The sequence below is a fragment of the Symphalangus syndactylus genome, chromosome 21 (assembly GCF_028878055.3).
Source record: "Symphalangus syndactylus isolate Jambi chromosome 21, NHGRI_mSymSyn1-v2.1_pri, whole genome shotgun sequence".
Classification (NCBI taxonomy): Eukaryota; Metazoa; Chordata; class Mammalia; order Primates; family Hylobatidae; genus Symphalangus; species Symphalangus syndactylus.
The window spans coordinates 14129367-14144951 of record NC_072443.2 but is presented as its reverse complement, the minus strand read 5'-3'; the positions used below and the strand labels follow the sequence as shown (position 1 = coordinate 14144951).

General features: G+C 34.5%; 1 protein-coding gene across 4 annotated transcripts in view; it reads right to left on the bottom strand.

The window, feature by feature from the left end:
* ROBO1 (roundabout guidance receptor 1) overlaps positions 1–15585 on the bottom strand; it is a 1209916-nt gene that overhangs the window by 812588 nt on the left and 381743 nt on the right. The gene's annotated exons all lie outside the window — the stretch shown is intronic.

The following is a 15585-nucleotide window of genomic DNA, read 5'->3' as shown; positions in this document are numbered from 1 at the left end:
AAATAGACATTTGGACTTCCATGTGTAATCACTGTGAACACGACCTTTACAGATGGAGACTGATACCGATATAGGTGTGTAGTATTACTGAGTCCAACACCAAAAGCCACACTTTCCTCTGTGATGTGATTTCTGAGCAAACTAAAGTATAATCTCTCTTTCATAAGGTAGTTGTATAGCAAGAATTACTATAAAAAACTGGAATTAGCTTCTAGGCTCAGTTTAATGACAGAATTTTTGCCTACATGAATTCTCAGTGGGACAGTTGGAAGTTTTCATTCAGAAGAGCCCTATGTACCACAGTACATAAAGCTTCCCTGGCCTCTACCAACTAAATGGTGGTGGCAATCTCTCTTCGGTAATTACAAAAACCAAATGACCCTGCAGGTTTCCAAAATAACCCTAAAAGTAGTGATTCTCAATTTTTATTTTAAAAAAGTTATTATTAGTGCCCCCTCTAAGGAAACTTTTAGACATTTTTATGTTAATCACACTCTCTCAAATGTTATGTTAATGGCACAGACACACTGTGCTTTATACATAAAAATATTTTTTTTTTTTGCACCCCACATGATCAAATTTTCTTCCTTTTGAGGGCATAAGAGAGTGAATGCCTGTCTTAAGGGGACTAGACAGCCTCCATTGAGAAACAAGGATTATGCTGACAAATAGAATAGGTCATACGGCCAGAGTCCTGTCTGGCATGCATAGCTGGGGGCTTCAGATCAATAGCAGATTCCTTGGTCCCTTACTATGTATGCTTGCAGCTCCTCTGAGGCAGCAGTAAATAGAGAAATGTGAGAAGTCCTAGATCTGTGTAGATACGAAACAAGAGAGGTCCTAAAGAGTCACAGTCAGATCATTTCAGTGTTTAATCTACTAAATCAGCTCAAACTCCTGCAAGTTGCTTCCCATTCCATCCAGATTAAAATCTCAATCTCTTATATTGGTCTATAAGGCCCTACATGACTGGCTGCCCCCCACCTCCCACTGACTTCTGAACAAGCTGACTTCTGGGCACCCTCCGATAATCACGCCAAGTGCACTGTTAATGTCTAACCCTTTCCCTTTACTGTGCTCACTCTTTGGAACACTTTTCCTCTGATTCCTCTGATATATCACTACTCCCTCATTTCTTACAGATTTGCTTACTTGTTCAATGGATACATATATACTAATTAAGCCTATATTTAAAAATCAAAGGTGATCATGCCCATTCTGGCACAGACATGTTTACTTATCTGCCAGAATATTTTAAACTACTTATAAACTGAAAAATGACCACATATCTCACACTCCATAAAATTTCCTTAAAAACATCAAGATTGTTTTTAATAGGAAAAAAAAAAACCTGATGCTTTCAGGTTGACAGAAGAGCATGGGCTCATTGCATTGAGCGTAAATGAAAGGTGTTTCATATTTTCTCACTTGTAGACATTTATATATATGCATATAAATACAACTATGAAATACACTGAGATTGTTCTTAATTCTTAAAATTGTGATAGAATTTTTATAGGTGTTTTCCAAACATGGTCCAAAAATGACATTAAAGACTGACATTGCTGATTCGCTCACACTAGACCCTTGTGTAGCAAAAGAGAACTCACAGTGCTTAGGTTTATTGGGTGCACATTTACCTCTGGTTTTATATTTAATTACTCATTCAGAAAAGCTTGCTGTGTTCTGATCAGTCCTCTGAATTATGTCACCAAATGTAAATTTACTTCAAAATATGGTAAATGTGAGTTCTCAGCCAAACTATTAAATTAGAAAAATACTGCAATCAGCTAAAATAAATTCAAAGCTGTTTGCATTATTTCCTAGACATAAAAACTAGAGTGTTCCAATATTTTTCCAAGTTTTTCTATCAATTTCCTGAGTCACTCCATAAAAGATACATATATAACAACCCCCACAACACACACACACACACACACACACACACACACGCACACCAAGTGGCACGTTTAACAAATGCTAATATAAGGGAAACATATGTTCTAATTGCATTATTTTTGGCAGATTCATGACAAATTTAGCATATGGATTCCCAAAATTACCCTCTCATTTCGGGTTCTTCTCTATGAAAGCATTTTACATTTCCCCCGTCACGCAAATCATGTGCACTTCCACTTTGAGGGCTTCACTTTAAAAACCTAAATGCAAATTTTCATAACAAGAGTAATTTTTTTTTTTTTTTTTTTTTGAGATGGAGTCTCGCTCTGTCACCCAGGCTGGAGTGCAGTGGCGCAATCTCGGCTCACTGCAAGCTCTGCCTCCCGGGTTCATGCCATTCTCCTGCCTCAGCCTCCCGAGTAGCTGGGACTACAGGCGCCCGCCACCATGCCAGGCTAATTTTTTGTGTTTTTAGTAGAGACGGGGTATCACCGAGTTAGCCAGGATGGTCTCGATCTCCTGACCTCGTGATCCGCCCACCTTGGCCTCCCAAAGTGCTGGGATTACAGGCGTGAGCCACCGCGCCCGGCCAACAAGAGTAATTTTTAATTTTTCTCTTTGCATATTGATAATAAGTTAGCTGTCAAGGATGATGGTTTGAAGTCTGTGTATTAGAATGTGATATGTCATTTATACAGCAAGACTTCCATATTGAGGAAAATGTCCATTCTAAATAATACATGCTCTAAATTCGTAAGTAGATTACATTATGAGGAGATATAAAGGCTCTATTTGTTCTTTTTAAAAATCAGTATTGGAATTTTGATTAATTGGCTAATTGATGTATACATGTGTAAATGGATGGGTTTTATTAAATATGTCAATAATTTGGTAAAAACAATTCTAAGATACCCTCATATTTCTCCAGGATTTTTGGACTCATTCATCTCAAATAAACAATTTCAACTTTAGAAATTCATTTGATGTAAGGAAAGGAAACAGCACTATCAAAAATTACTAATTACTGAATATTTATTGACTTTGCAAAGCATATATAAAAGCCAAGGCAATATCAATATATATCTATATATTGATATCTATATGTATACCCATATTTAAATTTGAGATAAAGAAAATTCAAATTGGGTTATTAGTTAAAAGTTGGCCATCTGGAAATTATTATCCTTTAATTCAGTAAACCAGAGTAGGTAAATTATTCCTAAGAATTACTGATTTTTAAAAAAAATTAGCACTAATTTCCCCAAGCTGTTTTTGGCATATCTGTCCAGTCATTCATTAGGTAATTCATTATTTATTTATTAAGGACCAGTATCTAAGATGTGTGGCTAATTTGGGTTTTAATATGAAGTTGCTACAGTTAGCTAAAATTTAAAGGCCAAAATATGTAAGAATTGGTATTCAGTCCTCTACATTTTGCTGACTGAACCACTCAAAGTATTCTGAGGGTAGACATTATAAAAGTGAATTGGGTCTGCTTTTTCTCTCGTGAAGAATTTTTAATAATAAAGGAGGGAAAATTAAGTCCTTTCGGAATGGCTAATGTCACATACATGATTTTAGATGATGAAGAGGAAGGGATAGGGCTTCTTAAGTTGGAAGCATTTTAATTAAGTTTTTGAAAGAGTTTAAGTGATTTTAAATACTCCTGAACATCCAATATGTATTTGTAAACACAAATTTGTAAATGCAAATGCAGAACAATCATAAATCGGCGATCAGTGTACTAACTATGCTTCTTAATCATGAATGTCAGAAAAAGGAGAAGGATTATAAATACAGGTACTCTGCCAATAAAAACCAAAGAATCTTCAAAAATTTCTAACACTTAAAAATATATTATATAACCATAAAAATAAAATGAACTCTTGGCAAAGACAGCACTGAAATTTCTCTAGGTTTCTTCAAAATTTTATCCTGGTATTTATGAGATGTTTAAGCACTCTTTCAAGTTACTTTTCAGAGAGAAACAATACTTCGTGGTCATATATACAGTATTGTGTGTGCTTATGTAACATTGGTAACTGCTTACTAATTTAAATTTGTTAAATGCATTTTGATTCTTTTTTATTTTTTCGATTACTTGATATATAAGCTACTGTTGAGTGTGTTTTTTTAAGCTTTGAGAATGTAAATCTCAAAATACAAAGTAATTTTCTCTGCACTTATCATGGTATCATATGATTTATGTGAGAATTGGAAAAAATAAACACAAATAATAGATTTGTGAATCGATTTGAATTAGATTTTTTCTATTTGGAGATAATTTCTGATTCCATTAAAAATATATTCCCTAATCTTTTTCCAACCTGCCTGTTGGTAAAAGATACTTATTATTACAGACAATAATAGATACATATCATCATTCTTTCATTGCTATGTTTAAGTTACATTTCCCCATTGCATACTGTGAGGTGGATTCTGTACCAACAAAGCAATAAGCTTTCAAGAAACAGCTATTTTCCTGTTAGCAAATAATGCAGGTAAGTATATGCAATAAATAAAGAGGCATTTTGAGGGGGAGCAAAACTTAATAATTACAGCACCAATAATAGTAAGTACCCCAAACAAAGTCACCGGTATTTGAACACATGTGCTCACTCTTTATGGACACTGCAGTAAATCTTTACAACTTGTGTGAGAGAACATATTGCTACCTCCATTTAACAGATAAAAAGAGACCCAGAGAGATCATGCCAGTTCTCACAACATATGCATGGAAGACTTGGGTTTGGATCTCAGTATTTCTGCCTCCAGGGTGCCTACTCTTATAGTCTTCATATGACAGAATGCTTTTGAAACATATTGGAAACTTTTTATTGTTTTCTCCACAATTAAATTTGGGGTTAGCTTGACCCATTACTTTTCACATAGAAATAATTTTGGTGATTATTTTTATAAAGCCTTTATTTATAGAATAAGAAATTTCTTTAGTAACCAAAGACAAAAACCACATGATTATCTCAATAGATGCAGAAAAGGCCTTTGACAAAATTTAACAACCCTTCATGCTAAAAACTCTCAATAAATTAGGTATTGATGGGACGTATCTCAAAATAATAAGAGCTATCTATGACAAACCCACAGCCAATATCATACTGAATGGGCAAAAACCGGAAGCATTCCCTCTGAAAACTGGCACAAGACATGGATGCCCTCTCTCACCACTCCTATTCAACATAGTGCTGGAAGTTCTGGCCAGAGCAATCAGCCAGGAGCAGGAAATAAAGGGTATTCAATTAGGAAAAGAGGAAGTCAAACTGTCCCTGTTTGCAGATGACATGATTGTATATCTAGAAAACCCCATTGTCTCAGCCCAAAATCTCCTTAAGCTGATTAGCAACTTCAGCAAAGTCTCAGGATACAAAATCAATGTGCAAAAATCACAAGCATTCTTGTACACCAATCACAGACAAACAGAGAGCCAAATCTTGAGTGAACTCCCATTCACAGTTGCTTCAAAGAGGATAAAATACCTAGGAATCCAACTTACAAGGGATGTGAAGGACCTCTTCAAGGAGAACTACAAACCACTTCTCAATGAAATAAAAGAGGATACAAACAAATGGAAGAACATTCCATGCTCATGGGTTGGAAGAATCAATATCGTGAAAATGGCCATACTGCCCAAGGTAATTTATAGATTCAATGCCATCCCCATCAAGCTACCAATGACTTTCTTCACAGAATTGGAAAAAACTACTTTAAAGTTCATATGGAATCAAAAAAGAGCCCACATCGCCAAGTCAATCCTAAGCCAAAAGAACAAAGCTGGAGGCATCACGCTACCTGACTTTAAACTATACTACAAGGCTACAGTAACCAAAACAGCATGGTACTGGTACCACAACAGAGACATAGACCAATGGAACAGAACAGAGCCCTCAGAAATGATGCTGCATATCTACAACTATCTGATCTTTGACAAACCTGAAAAACAAGAAATGGGGAAAGCATTCCCTATTTAATAAATGGTGCTGGGAAAACTGGCTAGCCATATGTAGAAAGCTGAAACTGGATCCCTTCCTTATACCTTATACAAAAATTAATTCAAGATGGATTAAAGACTTAAATGTTAGACCTAAAAACATTAAAATCCTACAAGAAAACCTAGGCAATACCACTCAGGACATAGGCGTGGGCAAGGACTTCATGTCTAAAACACCAAAAGCAATGGCAACAAAAGCCAAAATTGACAAATGGGATCTAATTAAACTAAAGAGCTTCTGCACAGCAAAAGAAACTACCATCAGAGTGAACAGGCAACCTACAGAATGGGAGAAAATGTTTGCAACCTACTCATCTGACAAAGGGCTAATATCCAGAATCTACAATGAACTCAAACAAATTTACAAGAAAAAAACAACCCCATCAAAAAGTGGGCAAAGGACGTGAACAGACACTTCTCAAAAGAAGACATTTTTGCAGCCAAAAATACATGAACAAATGCTCATCATCACTGGCCATCAGAGAAATGCAAATCAAAACCACAGTGAGATACCATCTCACACCAGTTAGAATGGCCATCATTAAAAAAATCAGGAAACAACAGGTGCTGGAGAGGATGTGGAGAAATAGGAACACTTTTACACTGTTGGTGGGACTGTAAACTAGTTCAACCATTGTGGAAGTCAGTGTGGCGATTCCTCAGGGATCTAGAACTAGAAATACCATTTGACCCAGCCATCCCATTACTGGGTATATACCCAAAGGACTATAAATCATGCTGCTATAAAGACACATGCACACGTATGTTTATTGCGGCACTATTCACAATAGCAAAGACTTGGAACCAACCCAAATGTCCAACAACGATAGACTGGATTAAGAAAATGTGGCACATATACACCATGGAATACTATGCAGCCATAAAAAATGATGAGTTCATATCCTTTGTAGGGACATGAATGAAACTGGAAAACATCATTCTCAGTAAACTATCGCAAGGACAAAAAACCAAACACCGCATGTTCTCACTCATAGGTGGGAATTGAACAGTGAGAACTCATGGACACAGGACGGGGAACATCACACTCCGGGGACTGTTGTGGGGTTGGGGGAGGGGGGAGGCACAGCATTAGGAGATATACCTAATGCTAAATGACGAGTTAATGGGTGCAGGAAATCAACATGGCACATGGATACGTATGTAACAAACCTGCACATTGTGCACATGTACCCTAAAACCTAAAGTATAATTAAAAAAAAAGAAATTTCTTTAGTAGTGAATGGTGAAATTTCTGGTGGAGATTTCTAGTGGAACTCATCGTCTTCTTCCCCACAAACTTTTTTCAGTTTATCACAGAGTAGCTACATTGCTACTGTATGGTAAACTGCTTAATTAGGTGATTCAGGATAACGGGCTGCCAAAGTGTCTTCAAATTATCCACTCATTCTCTCTTAATCCACTTCTCAAATATACAGTTTTATATCACAAAAAACCTCCCACCCTCTGTTTCTGTTTTTCTCAGGCAAGAAAAAATGCTGTAACAAGGCTAGATATTTAAATGCTAGTAACTGTATGGATTCTTTTCTTTACGATAAAATCGAGAGATGAACCAAGACTACACTACTGTGAAGTCTGCTCAGCACTTTCTTGTATTAATTAAACAACAGCAAACCGACATAGAGTGTAAAATCTTAATGGAGAAAGTGTTAAACAGATGCAAAGAAAAAAAAAGTGGCTACTTGGGCAGGGATTTTGGACAAGTTATAGCAGTGATATATTCATCACCATATTTCCTCAGACACACTGTTCTACATCATTATGCTGTCCAAAACTAACTGAGTTCTAACACATAAATTTTTAACAGTTCTGTAACATAGGAACAATTTCAAATGGCAAATAATAGGTAGTTCCTAAGAAGGACTAAAGAACAGTAAAATTTGACATTGTTTCTTTTTCAAAGACATTGTATTCTTAGGTGTGGTTTTACCCTATTTTTGGGGATAATTTTTTATGAATTCAAATCTCTAATTTTAAAATCAAAGTCAATTGGAAAATAATGATTTTCCAGAAATAAACTACATAGTCAAATTTGTTGGATTACATGACTATCGTGAGAAAACCAAACGAAACAAAATGAAAAAAACATGATATAGACTCCATTTTTTCAGTATGAAAAATTTGTTAGAATCAAAAAGTTACATTGGAAATAATGATACGGGAGATGGTTGAAACCATCGTGATGGTATCATTTGGAGCCATTTCTCTATGGCAGAAGCTGGGATGAATGCTGGATTTATTTCAGTTGAGTTATGTTCATCCTATTAGATTACTCAGAGGCTCATAATATCTGTACACATTTAATTTCTATCACTCTTATAAAAATAAAATCAAAGTTGCTGTTTCTTTTCATGGTTTTGAAATCATGCTTCTGTAGAGTTTTAACCTTTCAATATGGAATGATTGAGAACGGATTACCTGAAAAATTGCTTTTCTATTCATGTGTATGACAGCTGAGTTCAGCTGTTTTCTTAAGCATCTATGGAACAGCTGAACACTTTCTCCTGGTTCCCAGATTTGAAGCTAGGGGACTTGAGGCAACAAAGTTGCACTGGAATGTATACGATCAACAAAGTTACACTGAAATGTATATGATCAAGGCATTTACTTTTCCTTCATCTGCTGCAGCTTTAAGTTGTTTGTGGGACAGTTATGGGTAAAAATCATCTATGCCTCCTGTCCTTTGTACATATGGGTGTATATGTTAATACAACTATATCCACCATAATTGCATATTAGAGAACCAGTGCAGTACAAAATGGGTAAGCTCCAAATTTCAATCTTGTCTTAGAAACTTGGCTAACTCTAAAGTTCTTATCTGTCATCTGGCATTTGTATTCACCCTGAGACAAGAAGCATAGCAATGTGAAGAAATGCAAGAAAACAAAGTTGCTTTTATGTGTTAAGAGTAGATAAGATGATTTGGTGCCATACACTGAAGGCCACTCATGTTCTGCCATCAGTTAAACCTGGTTTTCTGAACAATCAAGCATTAACCAAATGGAAAGAGACATAGGATGAATAAGCCTGTGTTGCTTTAGTGCAAAGGACAGTGTTAATAATAATAATTTTTTTGTCTATAATAATTTTATTGTCTATAAAGCATATACTTACCATGACCATTAAAAAACTAGATTATAATTAAATTACTGGAATTTGAAAAATATTTAGTAAATATTAAAAGGCTTCAGCTGGAATGTATCTTATTTTACAGAAATGGAGCAACAAATAGATATGTGTAATCAAATTCATTTTTTAAGTTATTTTCTTGCAATAACTATTACAAAGTTTCTCTGGACCCTCCTTGCATTAAAAAATAATGGTTTTAATATACTAGCTATTCTTTCTTGCCTTGAATTGAACTCACTGCCCCACTGAAATTCTGTTTTTAAAAAAAAATTTCAAGTAGATAATTTACAAATATTAATATTATAAACATTACTTATTCCCCAAATATTACGTCACAAATGATTATGGGGATGCAACACTATAACATTCTTCATAAAAGGAAATATAGAACACTTTCCAGAGTTTCACTCTGATGTACTATGCAGTTTTAAAGTGTAATTATATGGAGATAGTCCTCTCTGGTTCTATGAACTTTTCTAAAGCAATGCCTGAGATCTCTACCCTTCTGACTGCCACTGGTGCTCAGATGATTGCAAAATAAATGTTTGCTCTACAAAGAGGTCAGTGACAATTGTATGTTATGACATGCAGTTCTGCTCTTTTATCTGCAAGGAAGCACACTATGCTTTCTCTGATAGGGCCCAGTCATCTCTGTGGCTGCTCACTGACAAATCCTGTCAACTTGTCATGTTCCCCAGTTGTCTGTAGTACACTGTGAGCTTCAGCCTGTGTTTTAGTGTATCTTGGTTACTAATCTTTGCCTGGAGGTAATTCTTTACTTTTTATTTTACTTCATCACGAATCTATTGATTTTTGGTATTGACCACATTATCTGATCAACATTGCAAGAATATTTTCTCAATGGATAAAAAAAAAGGATGAGAAATAATAAAGACAAATTCTTTTGTAACTTTATATTGTGGATCAAACCCAGAACCTATTTTAACTTAGTGGATGTAATGTTTCTTTGCAAAAGAGATTTCTAAAAAATACATAAAATATGGTAGTTTGGGAAAGGGAGGAAAAGACAAAGAATAAAGGATGCAACAAATTGTTTTCAATAAAAAATGTATAAGCCAATAAATGGCTCCTAGATTTTCAAAACTAGTACTTTTAAAGAAGAGGAAAAAACTGTTTTGCAGTATTAAGTTCTTGGGGAATTGTGTAGTGTATGATATTGCTAATAAAATGGCAAAATGAAACACAAAATTGGAAAAATAGCAATGGTAGTTATTTTTTTCTTTACAAATTTATTTCAAAGTATTTCAGGGCATCTCTGAAGAAACTTTCCTGAATAATTCTTATATTTCAAAGATTTCTGCAAGAAACACTTGACCTTTGGCCAGTGAGAGCAGAAAAGGAGGAGACAGTTGGAGATAAGCATAGAGGGTTCATTTGAGAATGTTGAGATGTGATGCTAAAAATTAAAACAAGCCTGGGAACATAGTGTGCCCAATCTCAAAAAAAAAAAAAAAAAATCTCAAGAAAAAAAAATTAGCCAGGCATGGTGGTACATGTCTGCAGTCCCATAGTTTCAGCTATCCAGGAGGCTGAGGTGAGATCTCTTGAGCCTGGAGGTCAATGCTAGTGAGCTGGGTGGTACCACTGCACTCCAGCCTGGGTGACAGAGAGAGATTCTGTCTCAAAAAAAGATAATAATAATAATAATACACCAAAACAGCAACAAAAAATGCATCCTGTCATATTTATGGAGGGATTTAGTTCCCCTAAAAGCTATAAGTTTTGTCAAACCTATAGGGAAGATATGCACTGTGTGTGTGTGTGTGTGTGTGTGTCTGTTTGGGGGTGTTGGTAGTGGCTGCATAAATGAATGGAACAGCCTAAACATAAGGTGTTTCAGCCACTGAAAGTTATTCCTGGAAAGGTATTTAGGTTTGCAAGCTCAAGGGCAAGAATACACTTCACTTTTGAAGCATTTACATACAGGTCCTCGAAATTTCCTGATTAAATTAGAGTTTTGTTAATGTGAGCCAATTCTTTTTTCTTTATATGTAACTCTTTTTTTTTTTTTCCTTTCCACATAGTACAGTGGCACAATCTTGGCTCACCCAACCTCCACCTCTTGGGTTCAAGCGATTCTTCTGCCTCAGCCTTCTGAGTAGCAGGGATTACAGGCACCAGCTACCATGCCTTGCTATTTTTTTTTTTTTTTTTTTGTATTTTTAATAGAGATGGGGTTTCACCATGTTAGTCAGACTGGTCTCGAACTCCTGACCTCAGGTAATCCACTCACCTTGGCCTCCCAAAGTGCTGGGATTACAGGCCTGAGTCACCGCTCCCAGCCATCAACACATATCTTAAAACTTGACTTTGCAGAATAGAAGACATTGTAATAGCCATTCAGAGGTAGCAATAAATGGATGATGTACATAAACTCACAGTCTTGGGGCCTTGTCTTGTGAAAGAATACCAGAAACTTTATTTTCTGATAATATAATCCTGTGTATAATACAATGCTGCCTCTATAAACATTGCAAAAAGAATACATGATACAAATTTATGACACTTCTTGTGTATAGTTCCATTTGTATAAACCTGAAGAATAGATACTGCTTTCTTAGTAAAATTATCTTTAAGTCATTATTGCTTACCTTATTTAATTTAGACAATAATTTTCTTTCTATGTTCTTCCCTGCTTAAACTCTTATTTAACAGGTGTTATTTTAGTGGGTATGAGCCCTTTTCTTAGTAGATTCTTCTTTGTACTGGGGTTGTTTTCTGAGTTTCTAAATGTGTTTGTTTAGAAAAGATAGAAGTATTAATGATTTCTTATTCATAAATATTTTATAAAGTAATGAAGTAGGTATTGGTTACAATCTCTGATTTATTGCTAAATTATTACATATTATTATATACTTTAAAAATTGAGGATGATAAAAATAAGCACATTTTACAAACCAAAATGAAATAACATAATTTGATGTATAGTGAAATTACTGTACTTCTGTAAACAATGGTCTCTTCTAAGTCTTACTTTCCTTGCCATATCATTGTGGGTTCTATAAACTAGACACTTATTTTTTCTTAACAAAATTAAATAAATCTAAAGGTTCAATTCTATGTCTATGGTCCAGTTTTTTAATTCAATTAAATGTCTACCTTAAAAAATTGTTTATTAAAAAAATTGGGTTAGCCGGGAGTGGTGGTACATGCCTGTAATCCCAGCTACTCAGGAGGCTGAGAGGCAGGAGATTCACTTGAATCCGGGAGGCTGAGGTTGTGGTGAGCTGAGATCATGCATTGCACTCCAGTCTGGGCAACAAGAGTGAAACTCTGTCTCAAATAAATAAATAAATAAATAAAAATAAAAATAAAAAATTGGGAGAAGCCCAGAAAAGAACGCAAAAATAAGCAGAGATTACACATAATCTCAATACTGAAGGAAAAGTTTTCTTTATTTGGTGCCTATCCTTTTAATTGAATTTCTCTTTATATATTATTTAATGAATATTCATTGAATAAATGTATTTTTTAAGAATGTTTACTAAAGCTGGGGAAAGAAACAATAACAAAATAGACACATTTCTTGCCTTCTTGGAGTTTATATTTTATTGGCGCAGAAATAAACATATAAATAAATATATGATGTAAAGTTAGACACTAGTAACTGCTGTAAGAACAGGATTAGAAAATTGAGAGTGATATGGTGTGCAGCTCTTGAGAAGGTCTTTATCAGTTCTTGTCTTTGAATCATACTACACATAAATCTGTACAGCATGTCTTTTCCCACCAGATGTTATATTTTAAGCTGTTTTCTATGCCACTGTTTTTTGAACCTTGCTTGTAATGATAGAAAATAATTAAGTTTTAAAGGGTCTACTATACTTATTTTTCTATATTTTAGATTTATAGACTTTCTTTTTTCAATAACAAATATTTCAATGGATATCTTTGTACATAAATGTTTTTCCAAGAGCAAAACCATATTCAATACCTTTTATATATTCCAAAATAACTTACTTAAATGATATACCAACTTCTCATATTTGATTGGTATTTTGAAGTGTCCATTTATTCAAGAAAATACACATTGAGTTTCTATGATGCATCAGGCATTCTAGGTTATGTTGAAAATGATACAAAAAGTCTCCTTCATGAATTCATAATTTTAAGAAACAGGAAAAATTATAAATAGATGCAAAAAGTTGAATAAACATGAGAATAAATTGGTAAGCTCTAGTTATGGAAAACATGTAAGAAAATAAAATATTTGAAGACATTAAAGTGTCTCAAGAACATAAATGCAATCTATTTTGAAGTGGAAGTTTGTCTTTAATGACCAATGAAATATTTTTATGCATTCAGAAGTCCGTGAATAGAATATGACCAAAAAAAGATTTATAAAGTCTTTGATATAGGCAAAAAAATATATACATTCCCATAGGCATTCAGGTCTATACCGAAAGCTGTAACTTGATATTCTTTGGAAATTAAAATTTGATTGAGATTTTTACTTTGGCTTTTATTACTGCTATTTTAATTATATTCTACAACTCTCCATTCATTAGGAAATTGAAGATCTCTGTAAATATATTTCACAAATTCCCCCAAAAGAATATCTGATAAGTTGAATATGAGCTGTCCATCATAACTTCCTCATTTTTGGGAATCAATTTATCTGTGTCTCAAGCAAAATTATCTTAGTTGAGAATGTCTCAGTAAATTGCCTCAGGTTTTCTCACTGAAACTCTTCATTGCAAAGGTCTGCGCCCATGACTCAATTTTGTATTTCCCAAAGATTTATTTGAATAGGAAAAGTTTGAAACCCATGAGTCTAAGTTCCCACACAGCTCCCTATTCTGTTGCTTTTTGGCATTGGAGACCACCACAGAAATCATAACATAGGATATCTTATAGCTCAGTCACCTCTTAGAAAGTCAATTCATTTAAAACTATAAAATTGTATTTCTACAGTAAGAACAACTGGTTTATCACAATTGCTGCATTCTTACCATATCACCTCAACCTTCAATTTTTTTCCAAGCATTATTTGCATATATATATATATATATATATATATATATTCATTTTGAGACTTTTAAAAATATGGCCCCTAAGCTTACTGAGAAACTGAGGTATGGGATTTCCCACAGCAGGATAGTTCTCTGAGGAAGTTTTGTGCAATAGAAAGAACACTGAATTAGAAGTCTAAAAACTTTGATTATAGAACTGTGTCTGTAAATTATTAACTGAGTGAATGTTTCTGACCAAGTCATTTAACTTTTTAGCATATCAGTTTCTTCATCTTTAAATGGAAGTGGTTATGTCCATCCTTGCAATAATGGGATGTATTTTCATGTAATGGACATAAAATATAGACTTTCAGGCAAAACACGCAAAAAGTTGTAATAAATTGTATGTACTATAGTGATTAGATTCAAGCACAATGTGTGGGATAAATCTAATCAATATTGGACTTTGGAGGGTGATGAATTCCTTCTTCAGTACTCTCCAAGGGGGACAAAGGTTTGGACTTCATGGTAAAAATAAAAACAAAAACAAAACAAATGAAAAAAAACAAAGCATTGAGGCAACCTGTATGTCCAGGGAAAATACAGTCAGTAAGACCAATCATTTATTATTTCAGAATAGTGTGTCAGACCTATAGACATGCCTTTTCTGAATCATAAGAAGGAGAAAAACAAGAGATTAAAGGAGAAAGAGGAAGAAGAAAGAAAGAAAAAGAAGGAAGGAAGGAAGGAGGGAGGGAGGGAGGGAAGGAAGGGAAGGGAAGGGAAAGAAAGAAAGAAAGAAAAAGAAAGAAAGAAAGAGAAAGAAAGAAAGGAAAGGGAAAGAAGGGAAAGAAAGGAAAGAAGAAAGAGAAGCAAAAGAGGGATAAAGGTCCAGTAATAATTTGGTACTGGGAAATTCGGTTGGCAGCAGAGCAAGTGAAACCTCTGATTGTTCCAGCCTGTGCTGCCTGCAGTCCCCATTGATCTCTCCACCACAGCTTTTCAACTTCCACTCAAATCAGTAAAGCAGAACACTAAATAGGCCAAAGTATGACTAAAACAAAAGTCGTAAGATTAGCAATTAGCTTCAAGGTTACTTTGAATCTTCTTCTTTTACTGGAGGAATTTCCAGTAAAATAAGTTTATTGGCATGCCTTTTCTGAACATTCAGCAACATTTTAAAAGGAGCATTTCCTCTCTCTAAACTGATTCCTAGGTCCATTTCTATGTCTCTTTTTGAAGATAAATATAGATAGATATAGGACTTCTAAAGTTCTACTTTTAAAGTTCTAAGCTTTACACATGTGCACACGCACACACATACACACTTCCACCTGTGATGATCTATAGGGTGATAAACTGTAGAAAAGACATTGACTATTCTTGCCAGTTAGTTCAGAGGCAGGCAAACATCAAATTCATAATCCTATCCTGTAACACATGAGACATATTCAGTCCTAAAGACTAAAATAGTGGTTTTCGATATTTCTTAAATACACAGACATATTTAATGATCAAATTGTGGAGGTATTGCATTTCCATGCAGAGTGAATAAGCAAG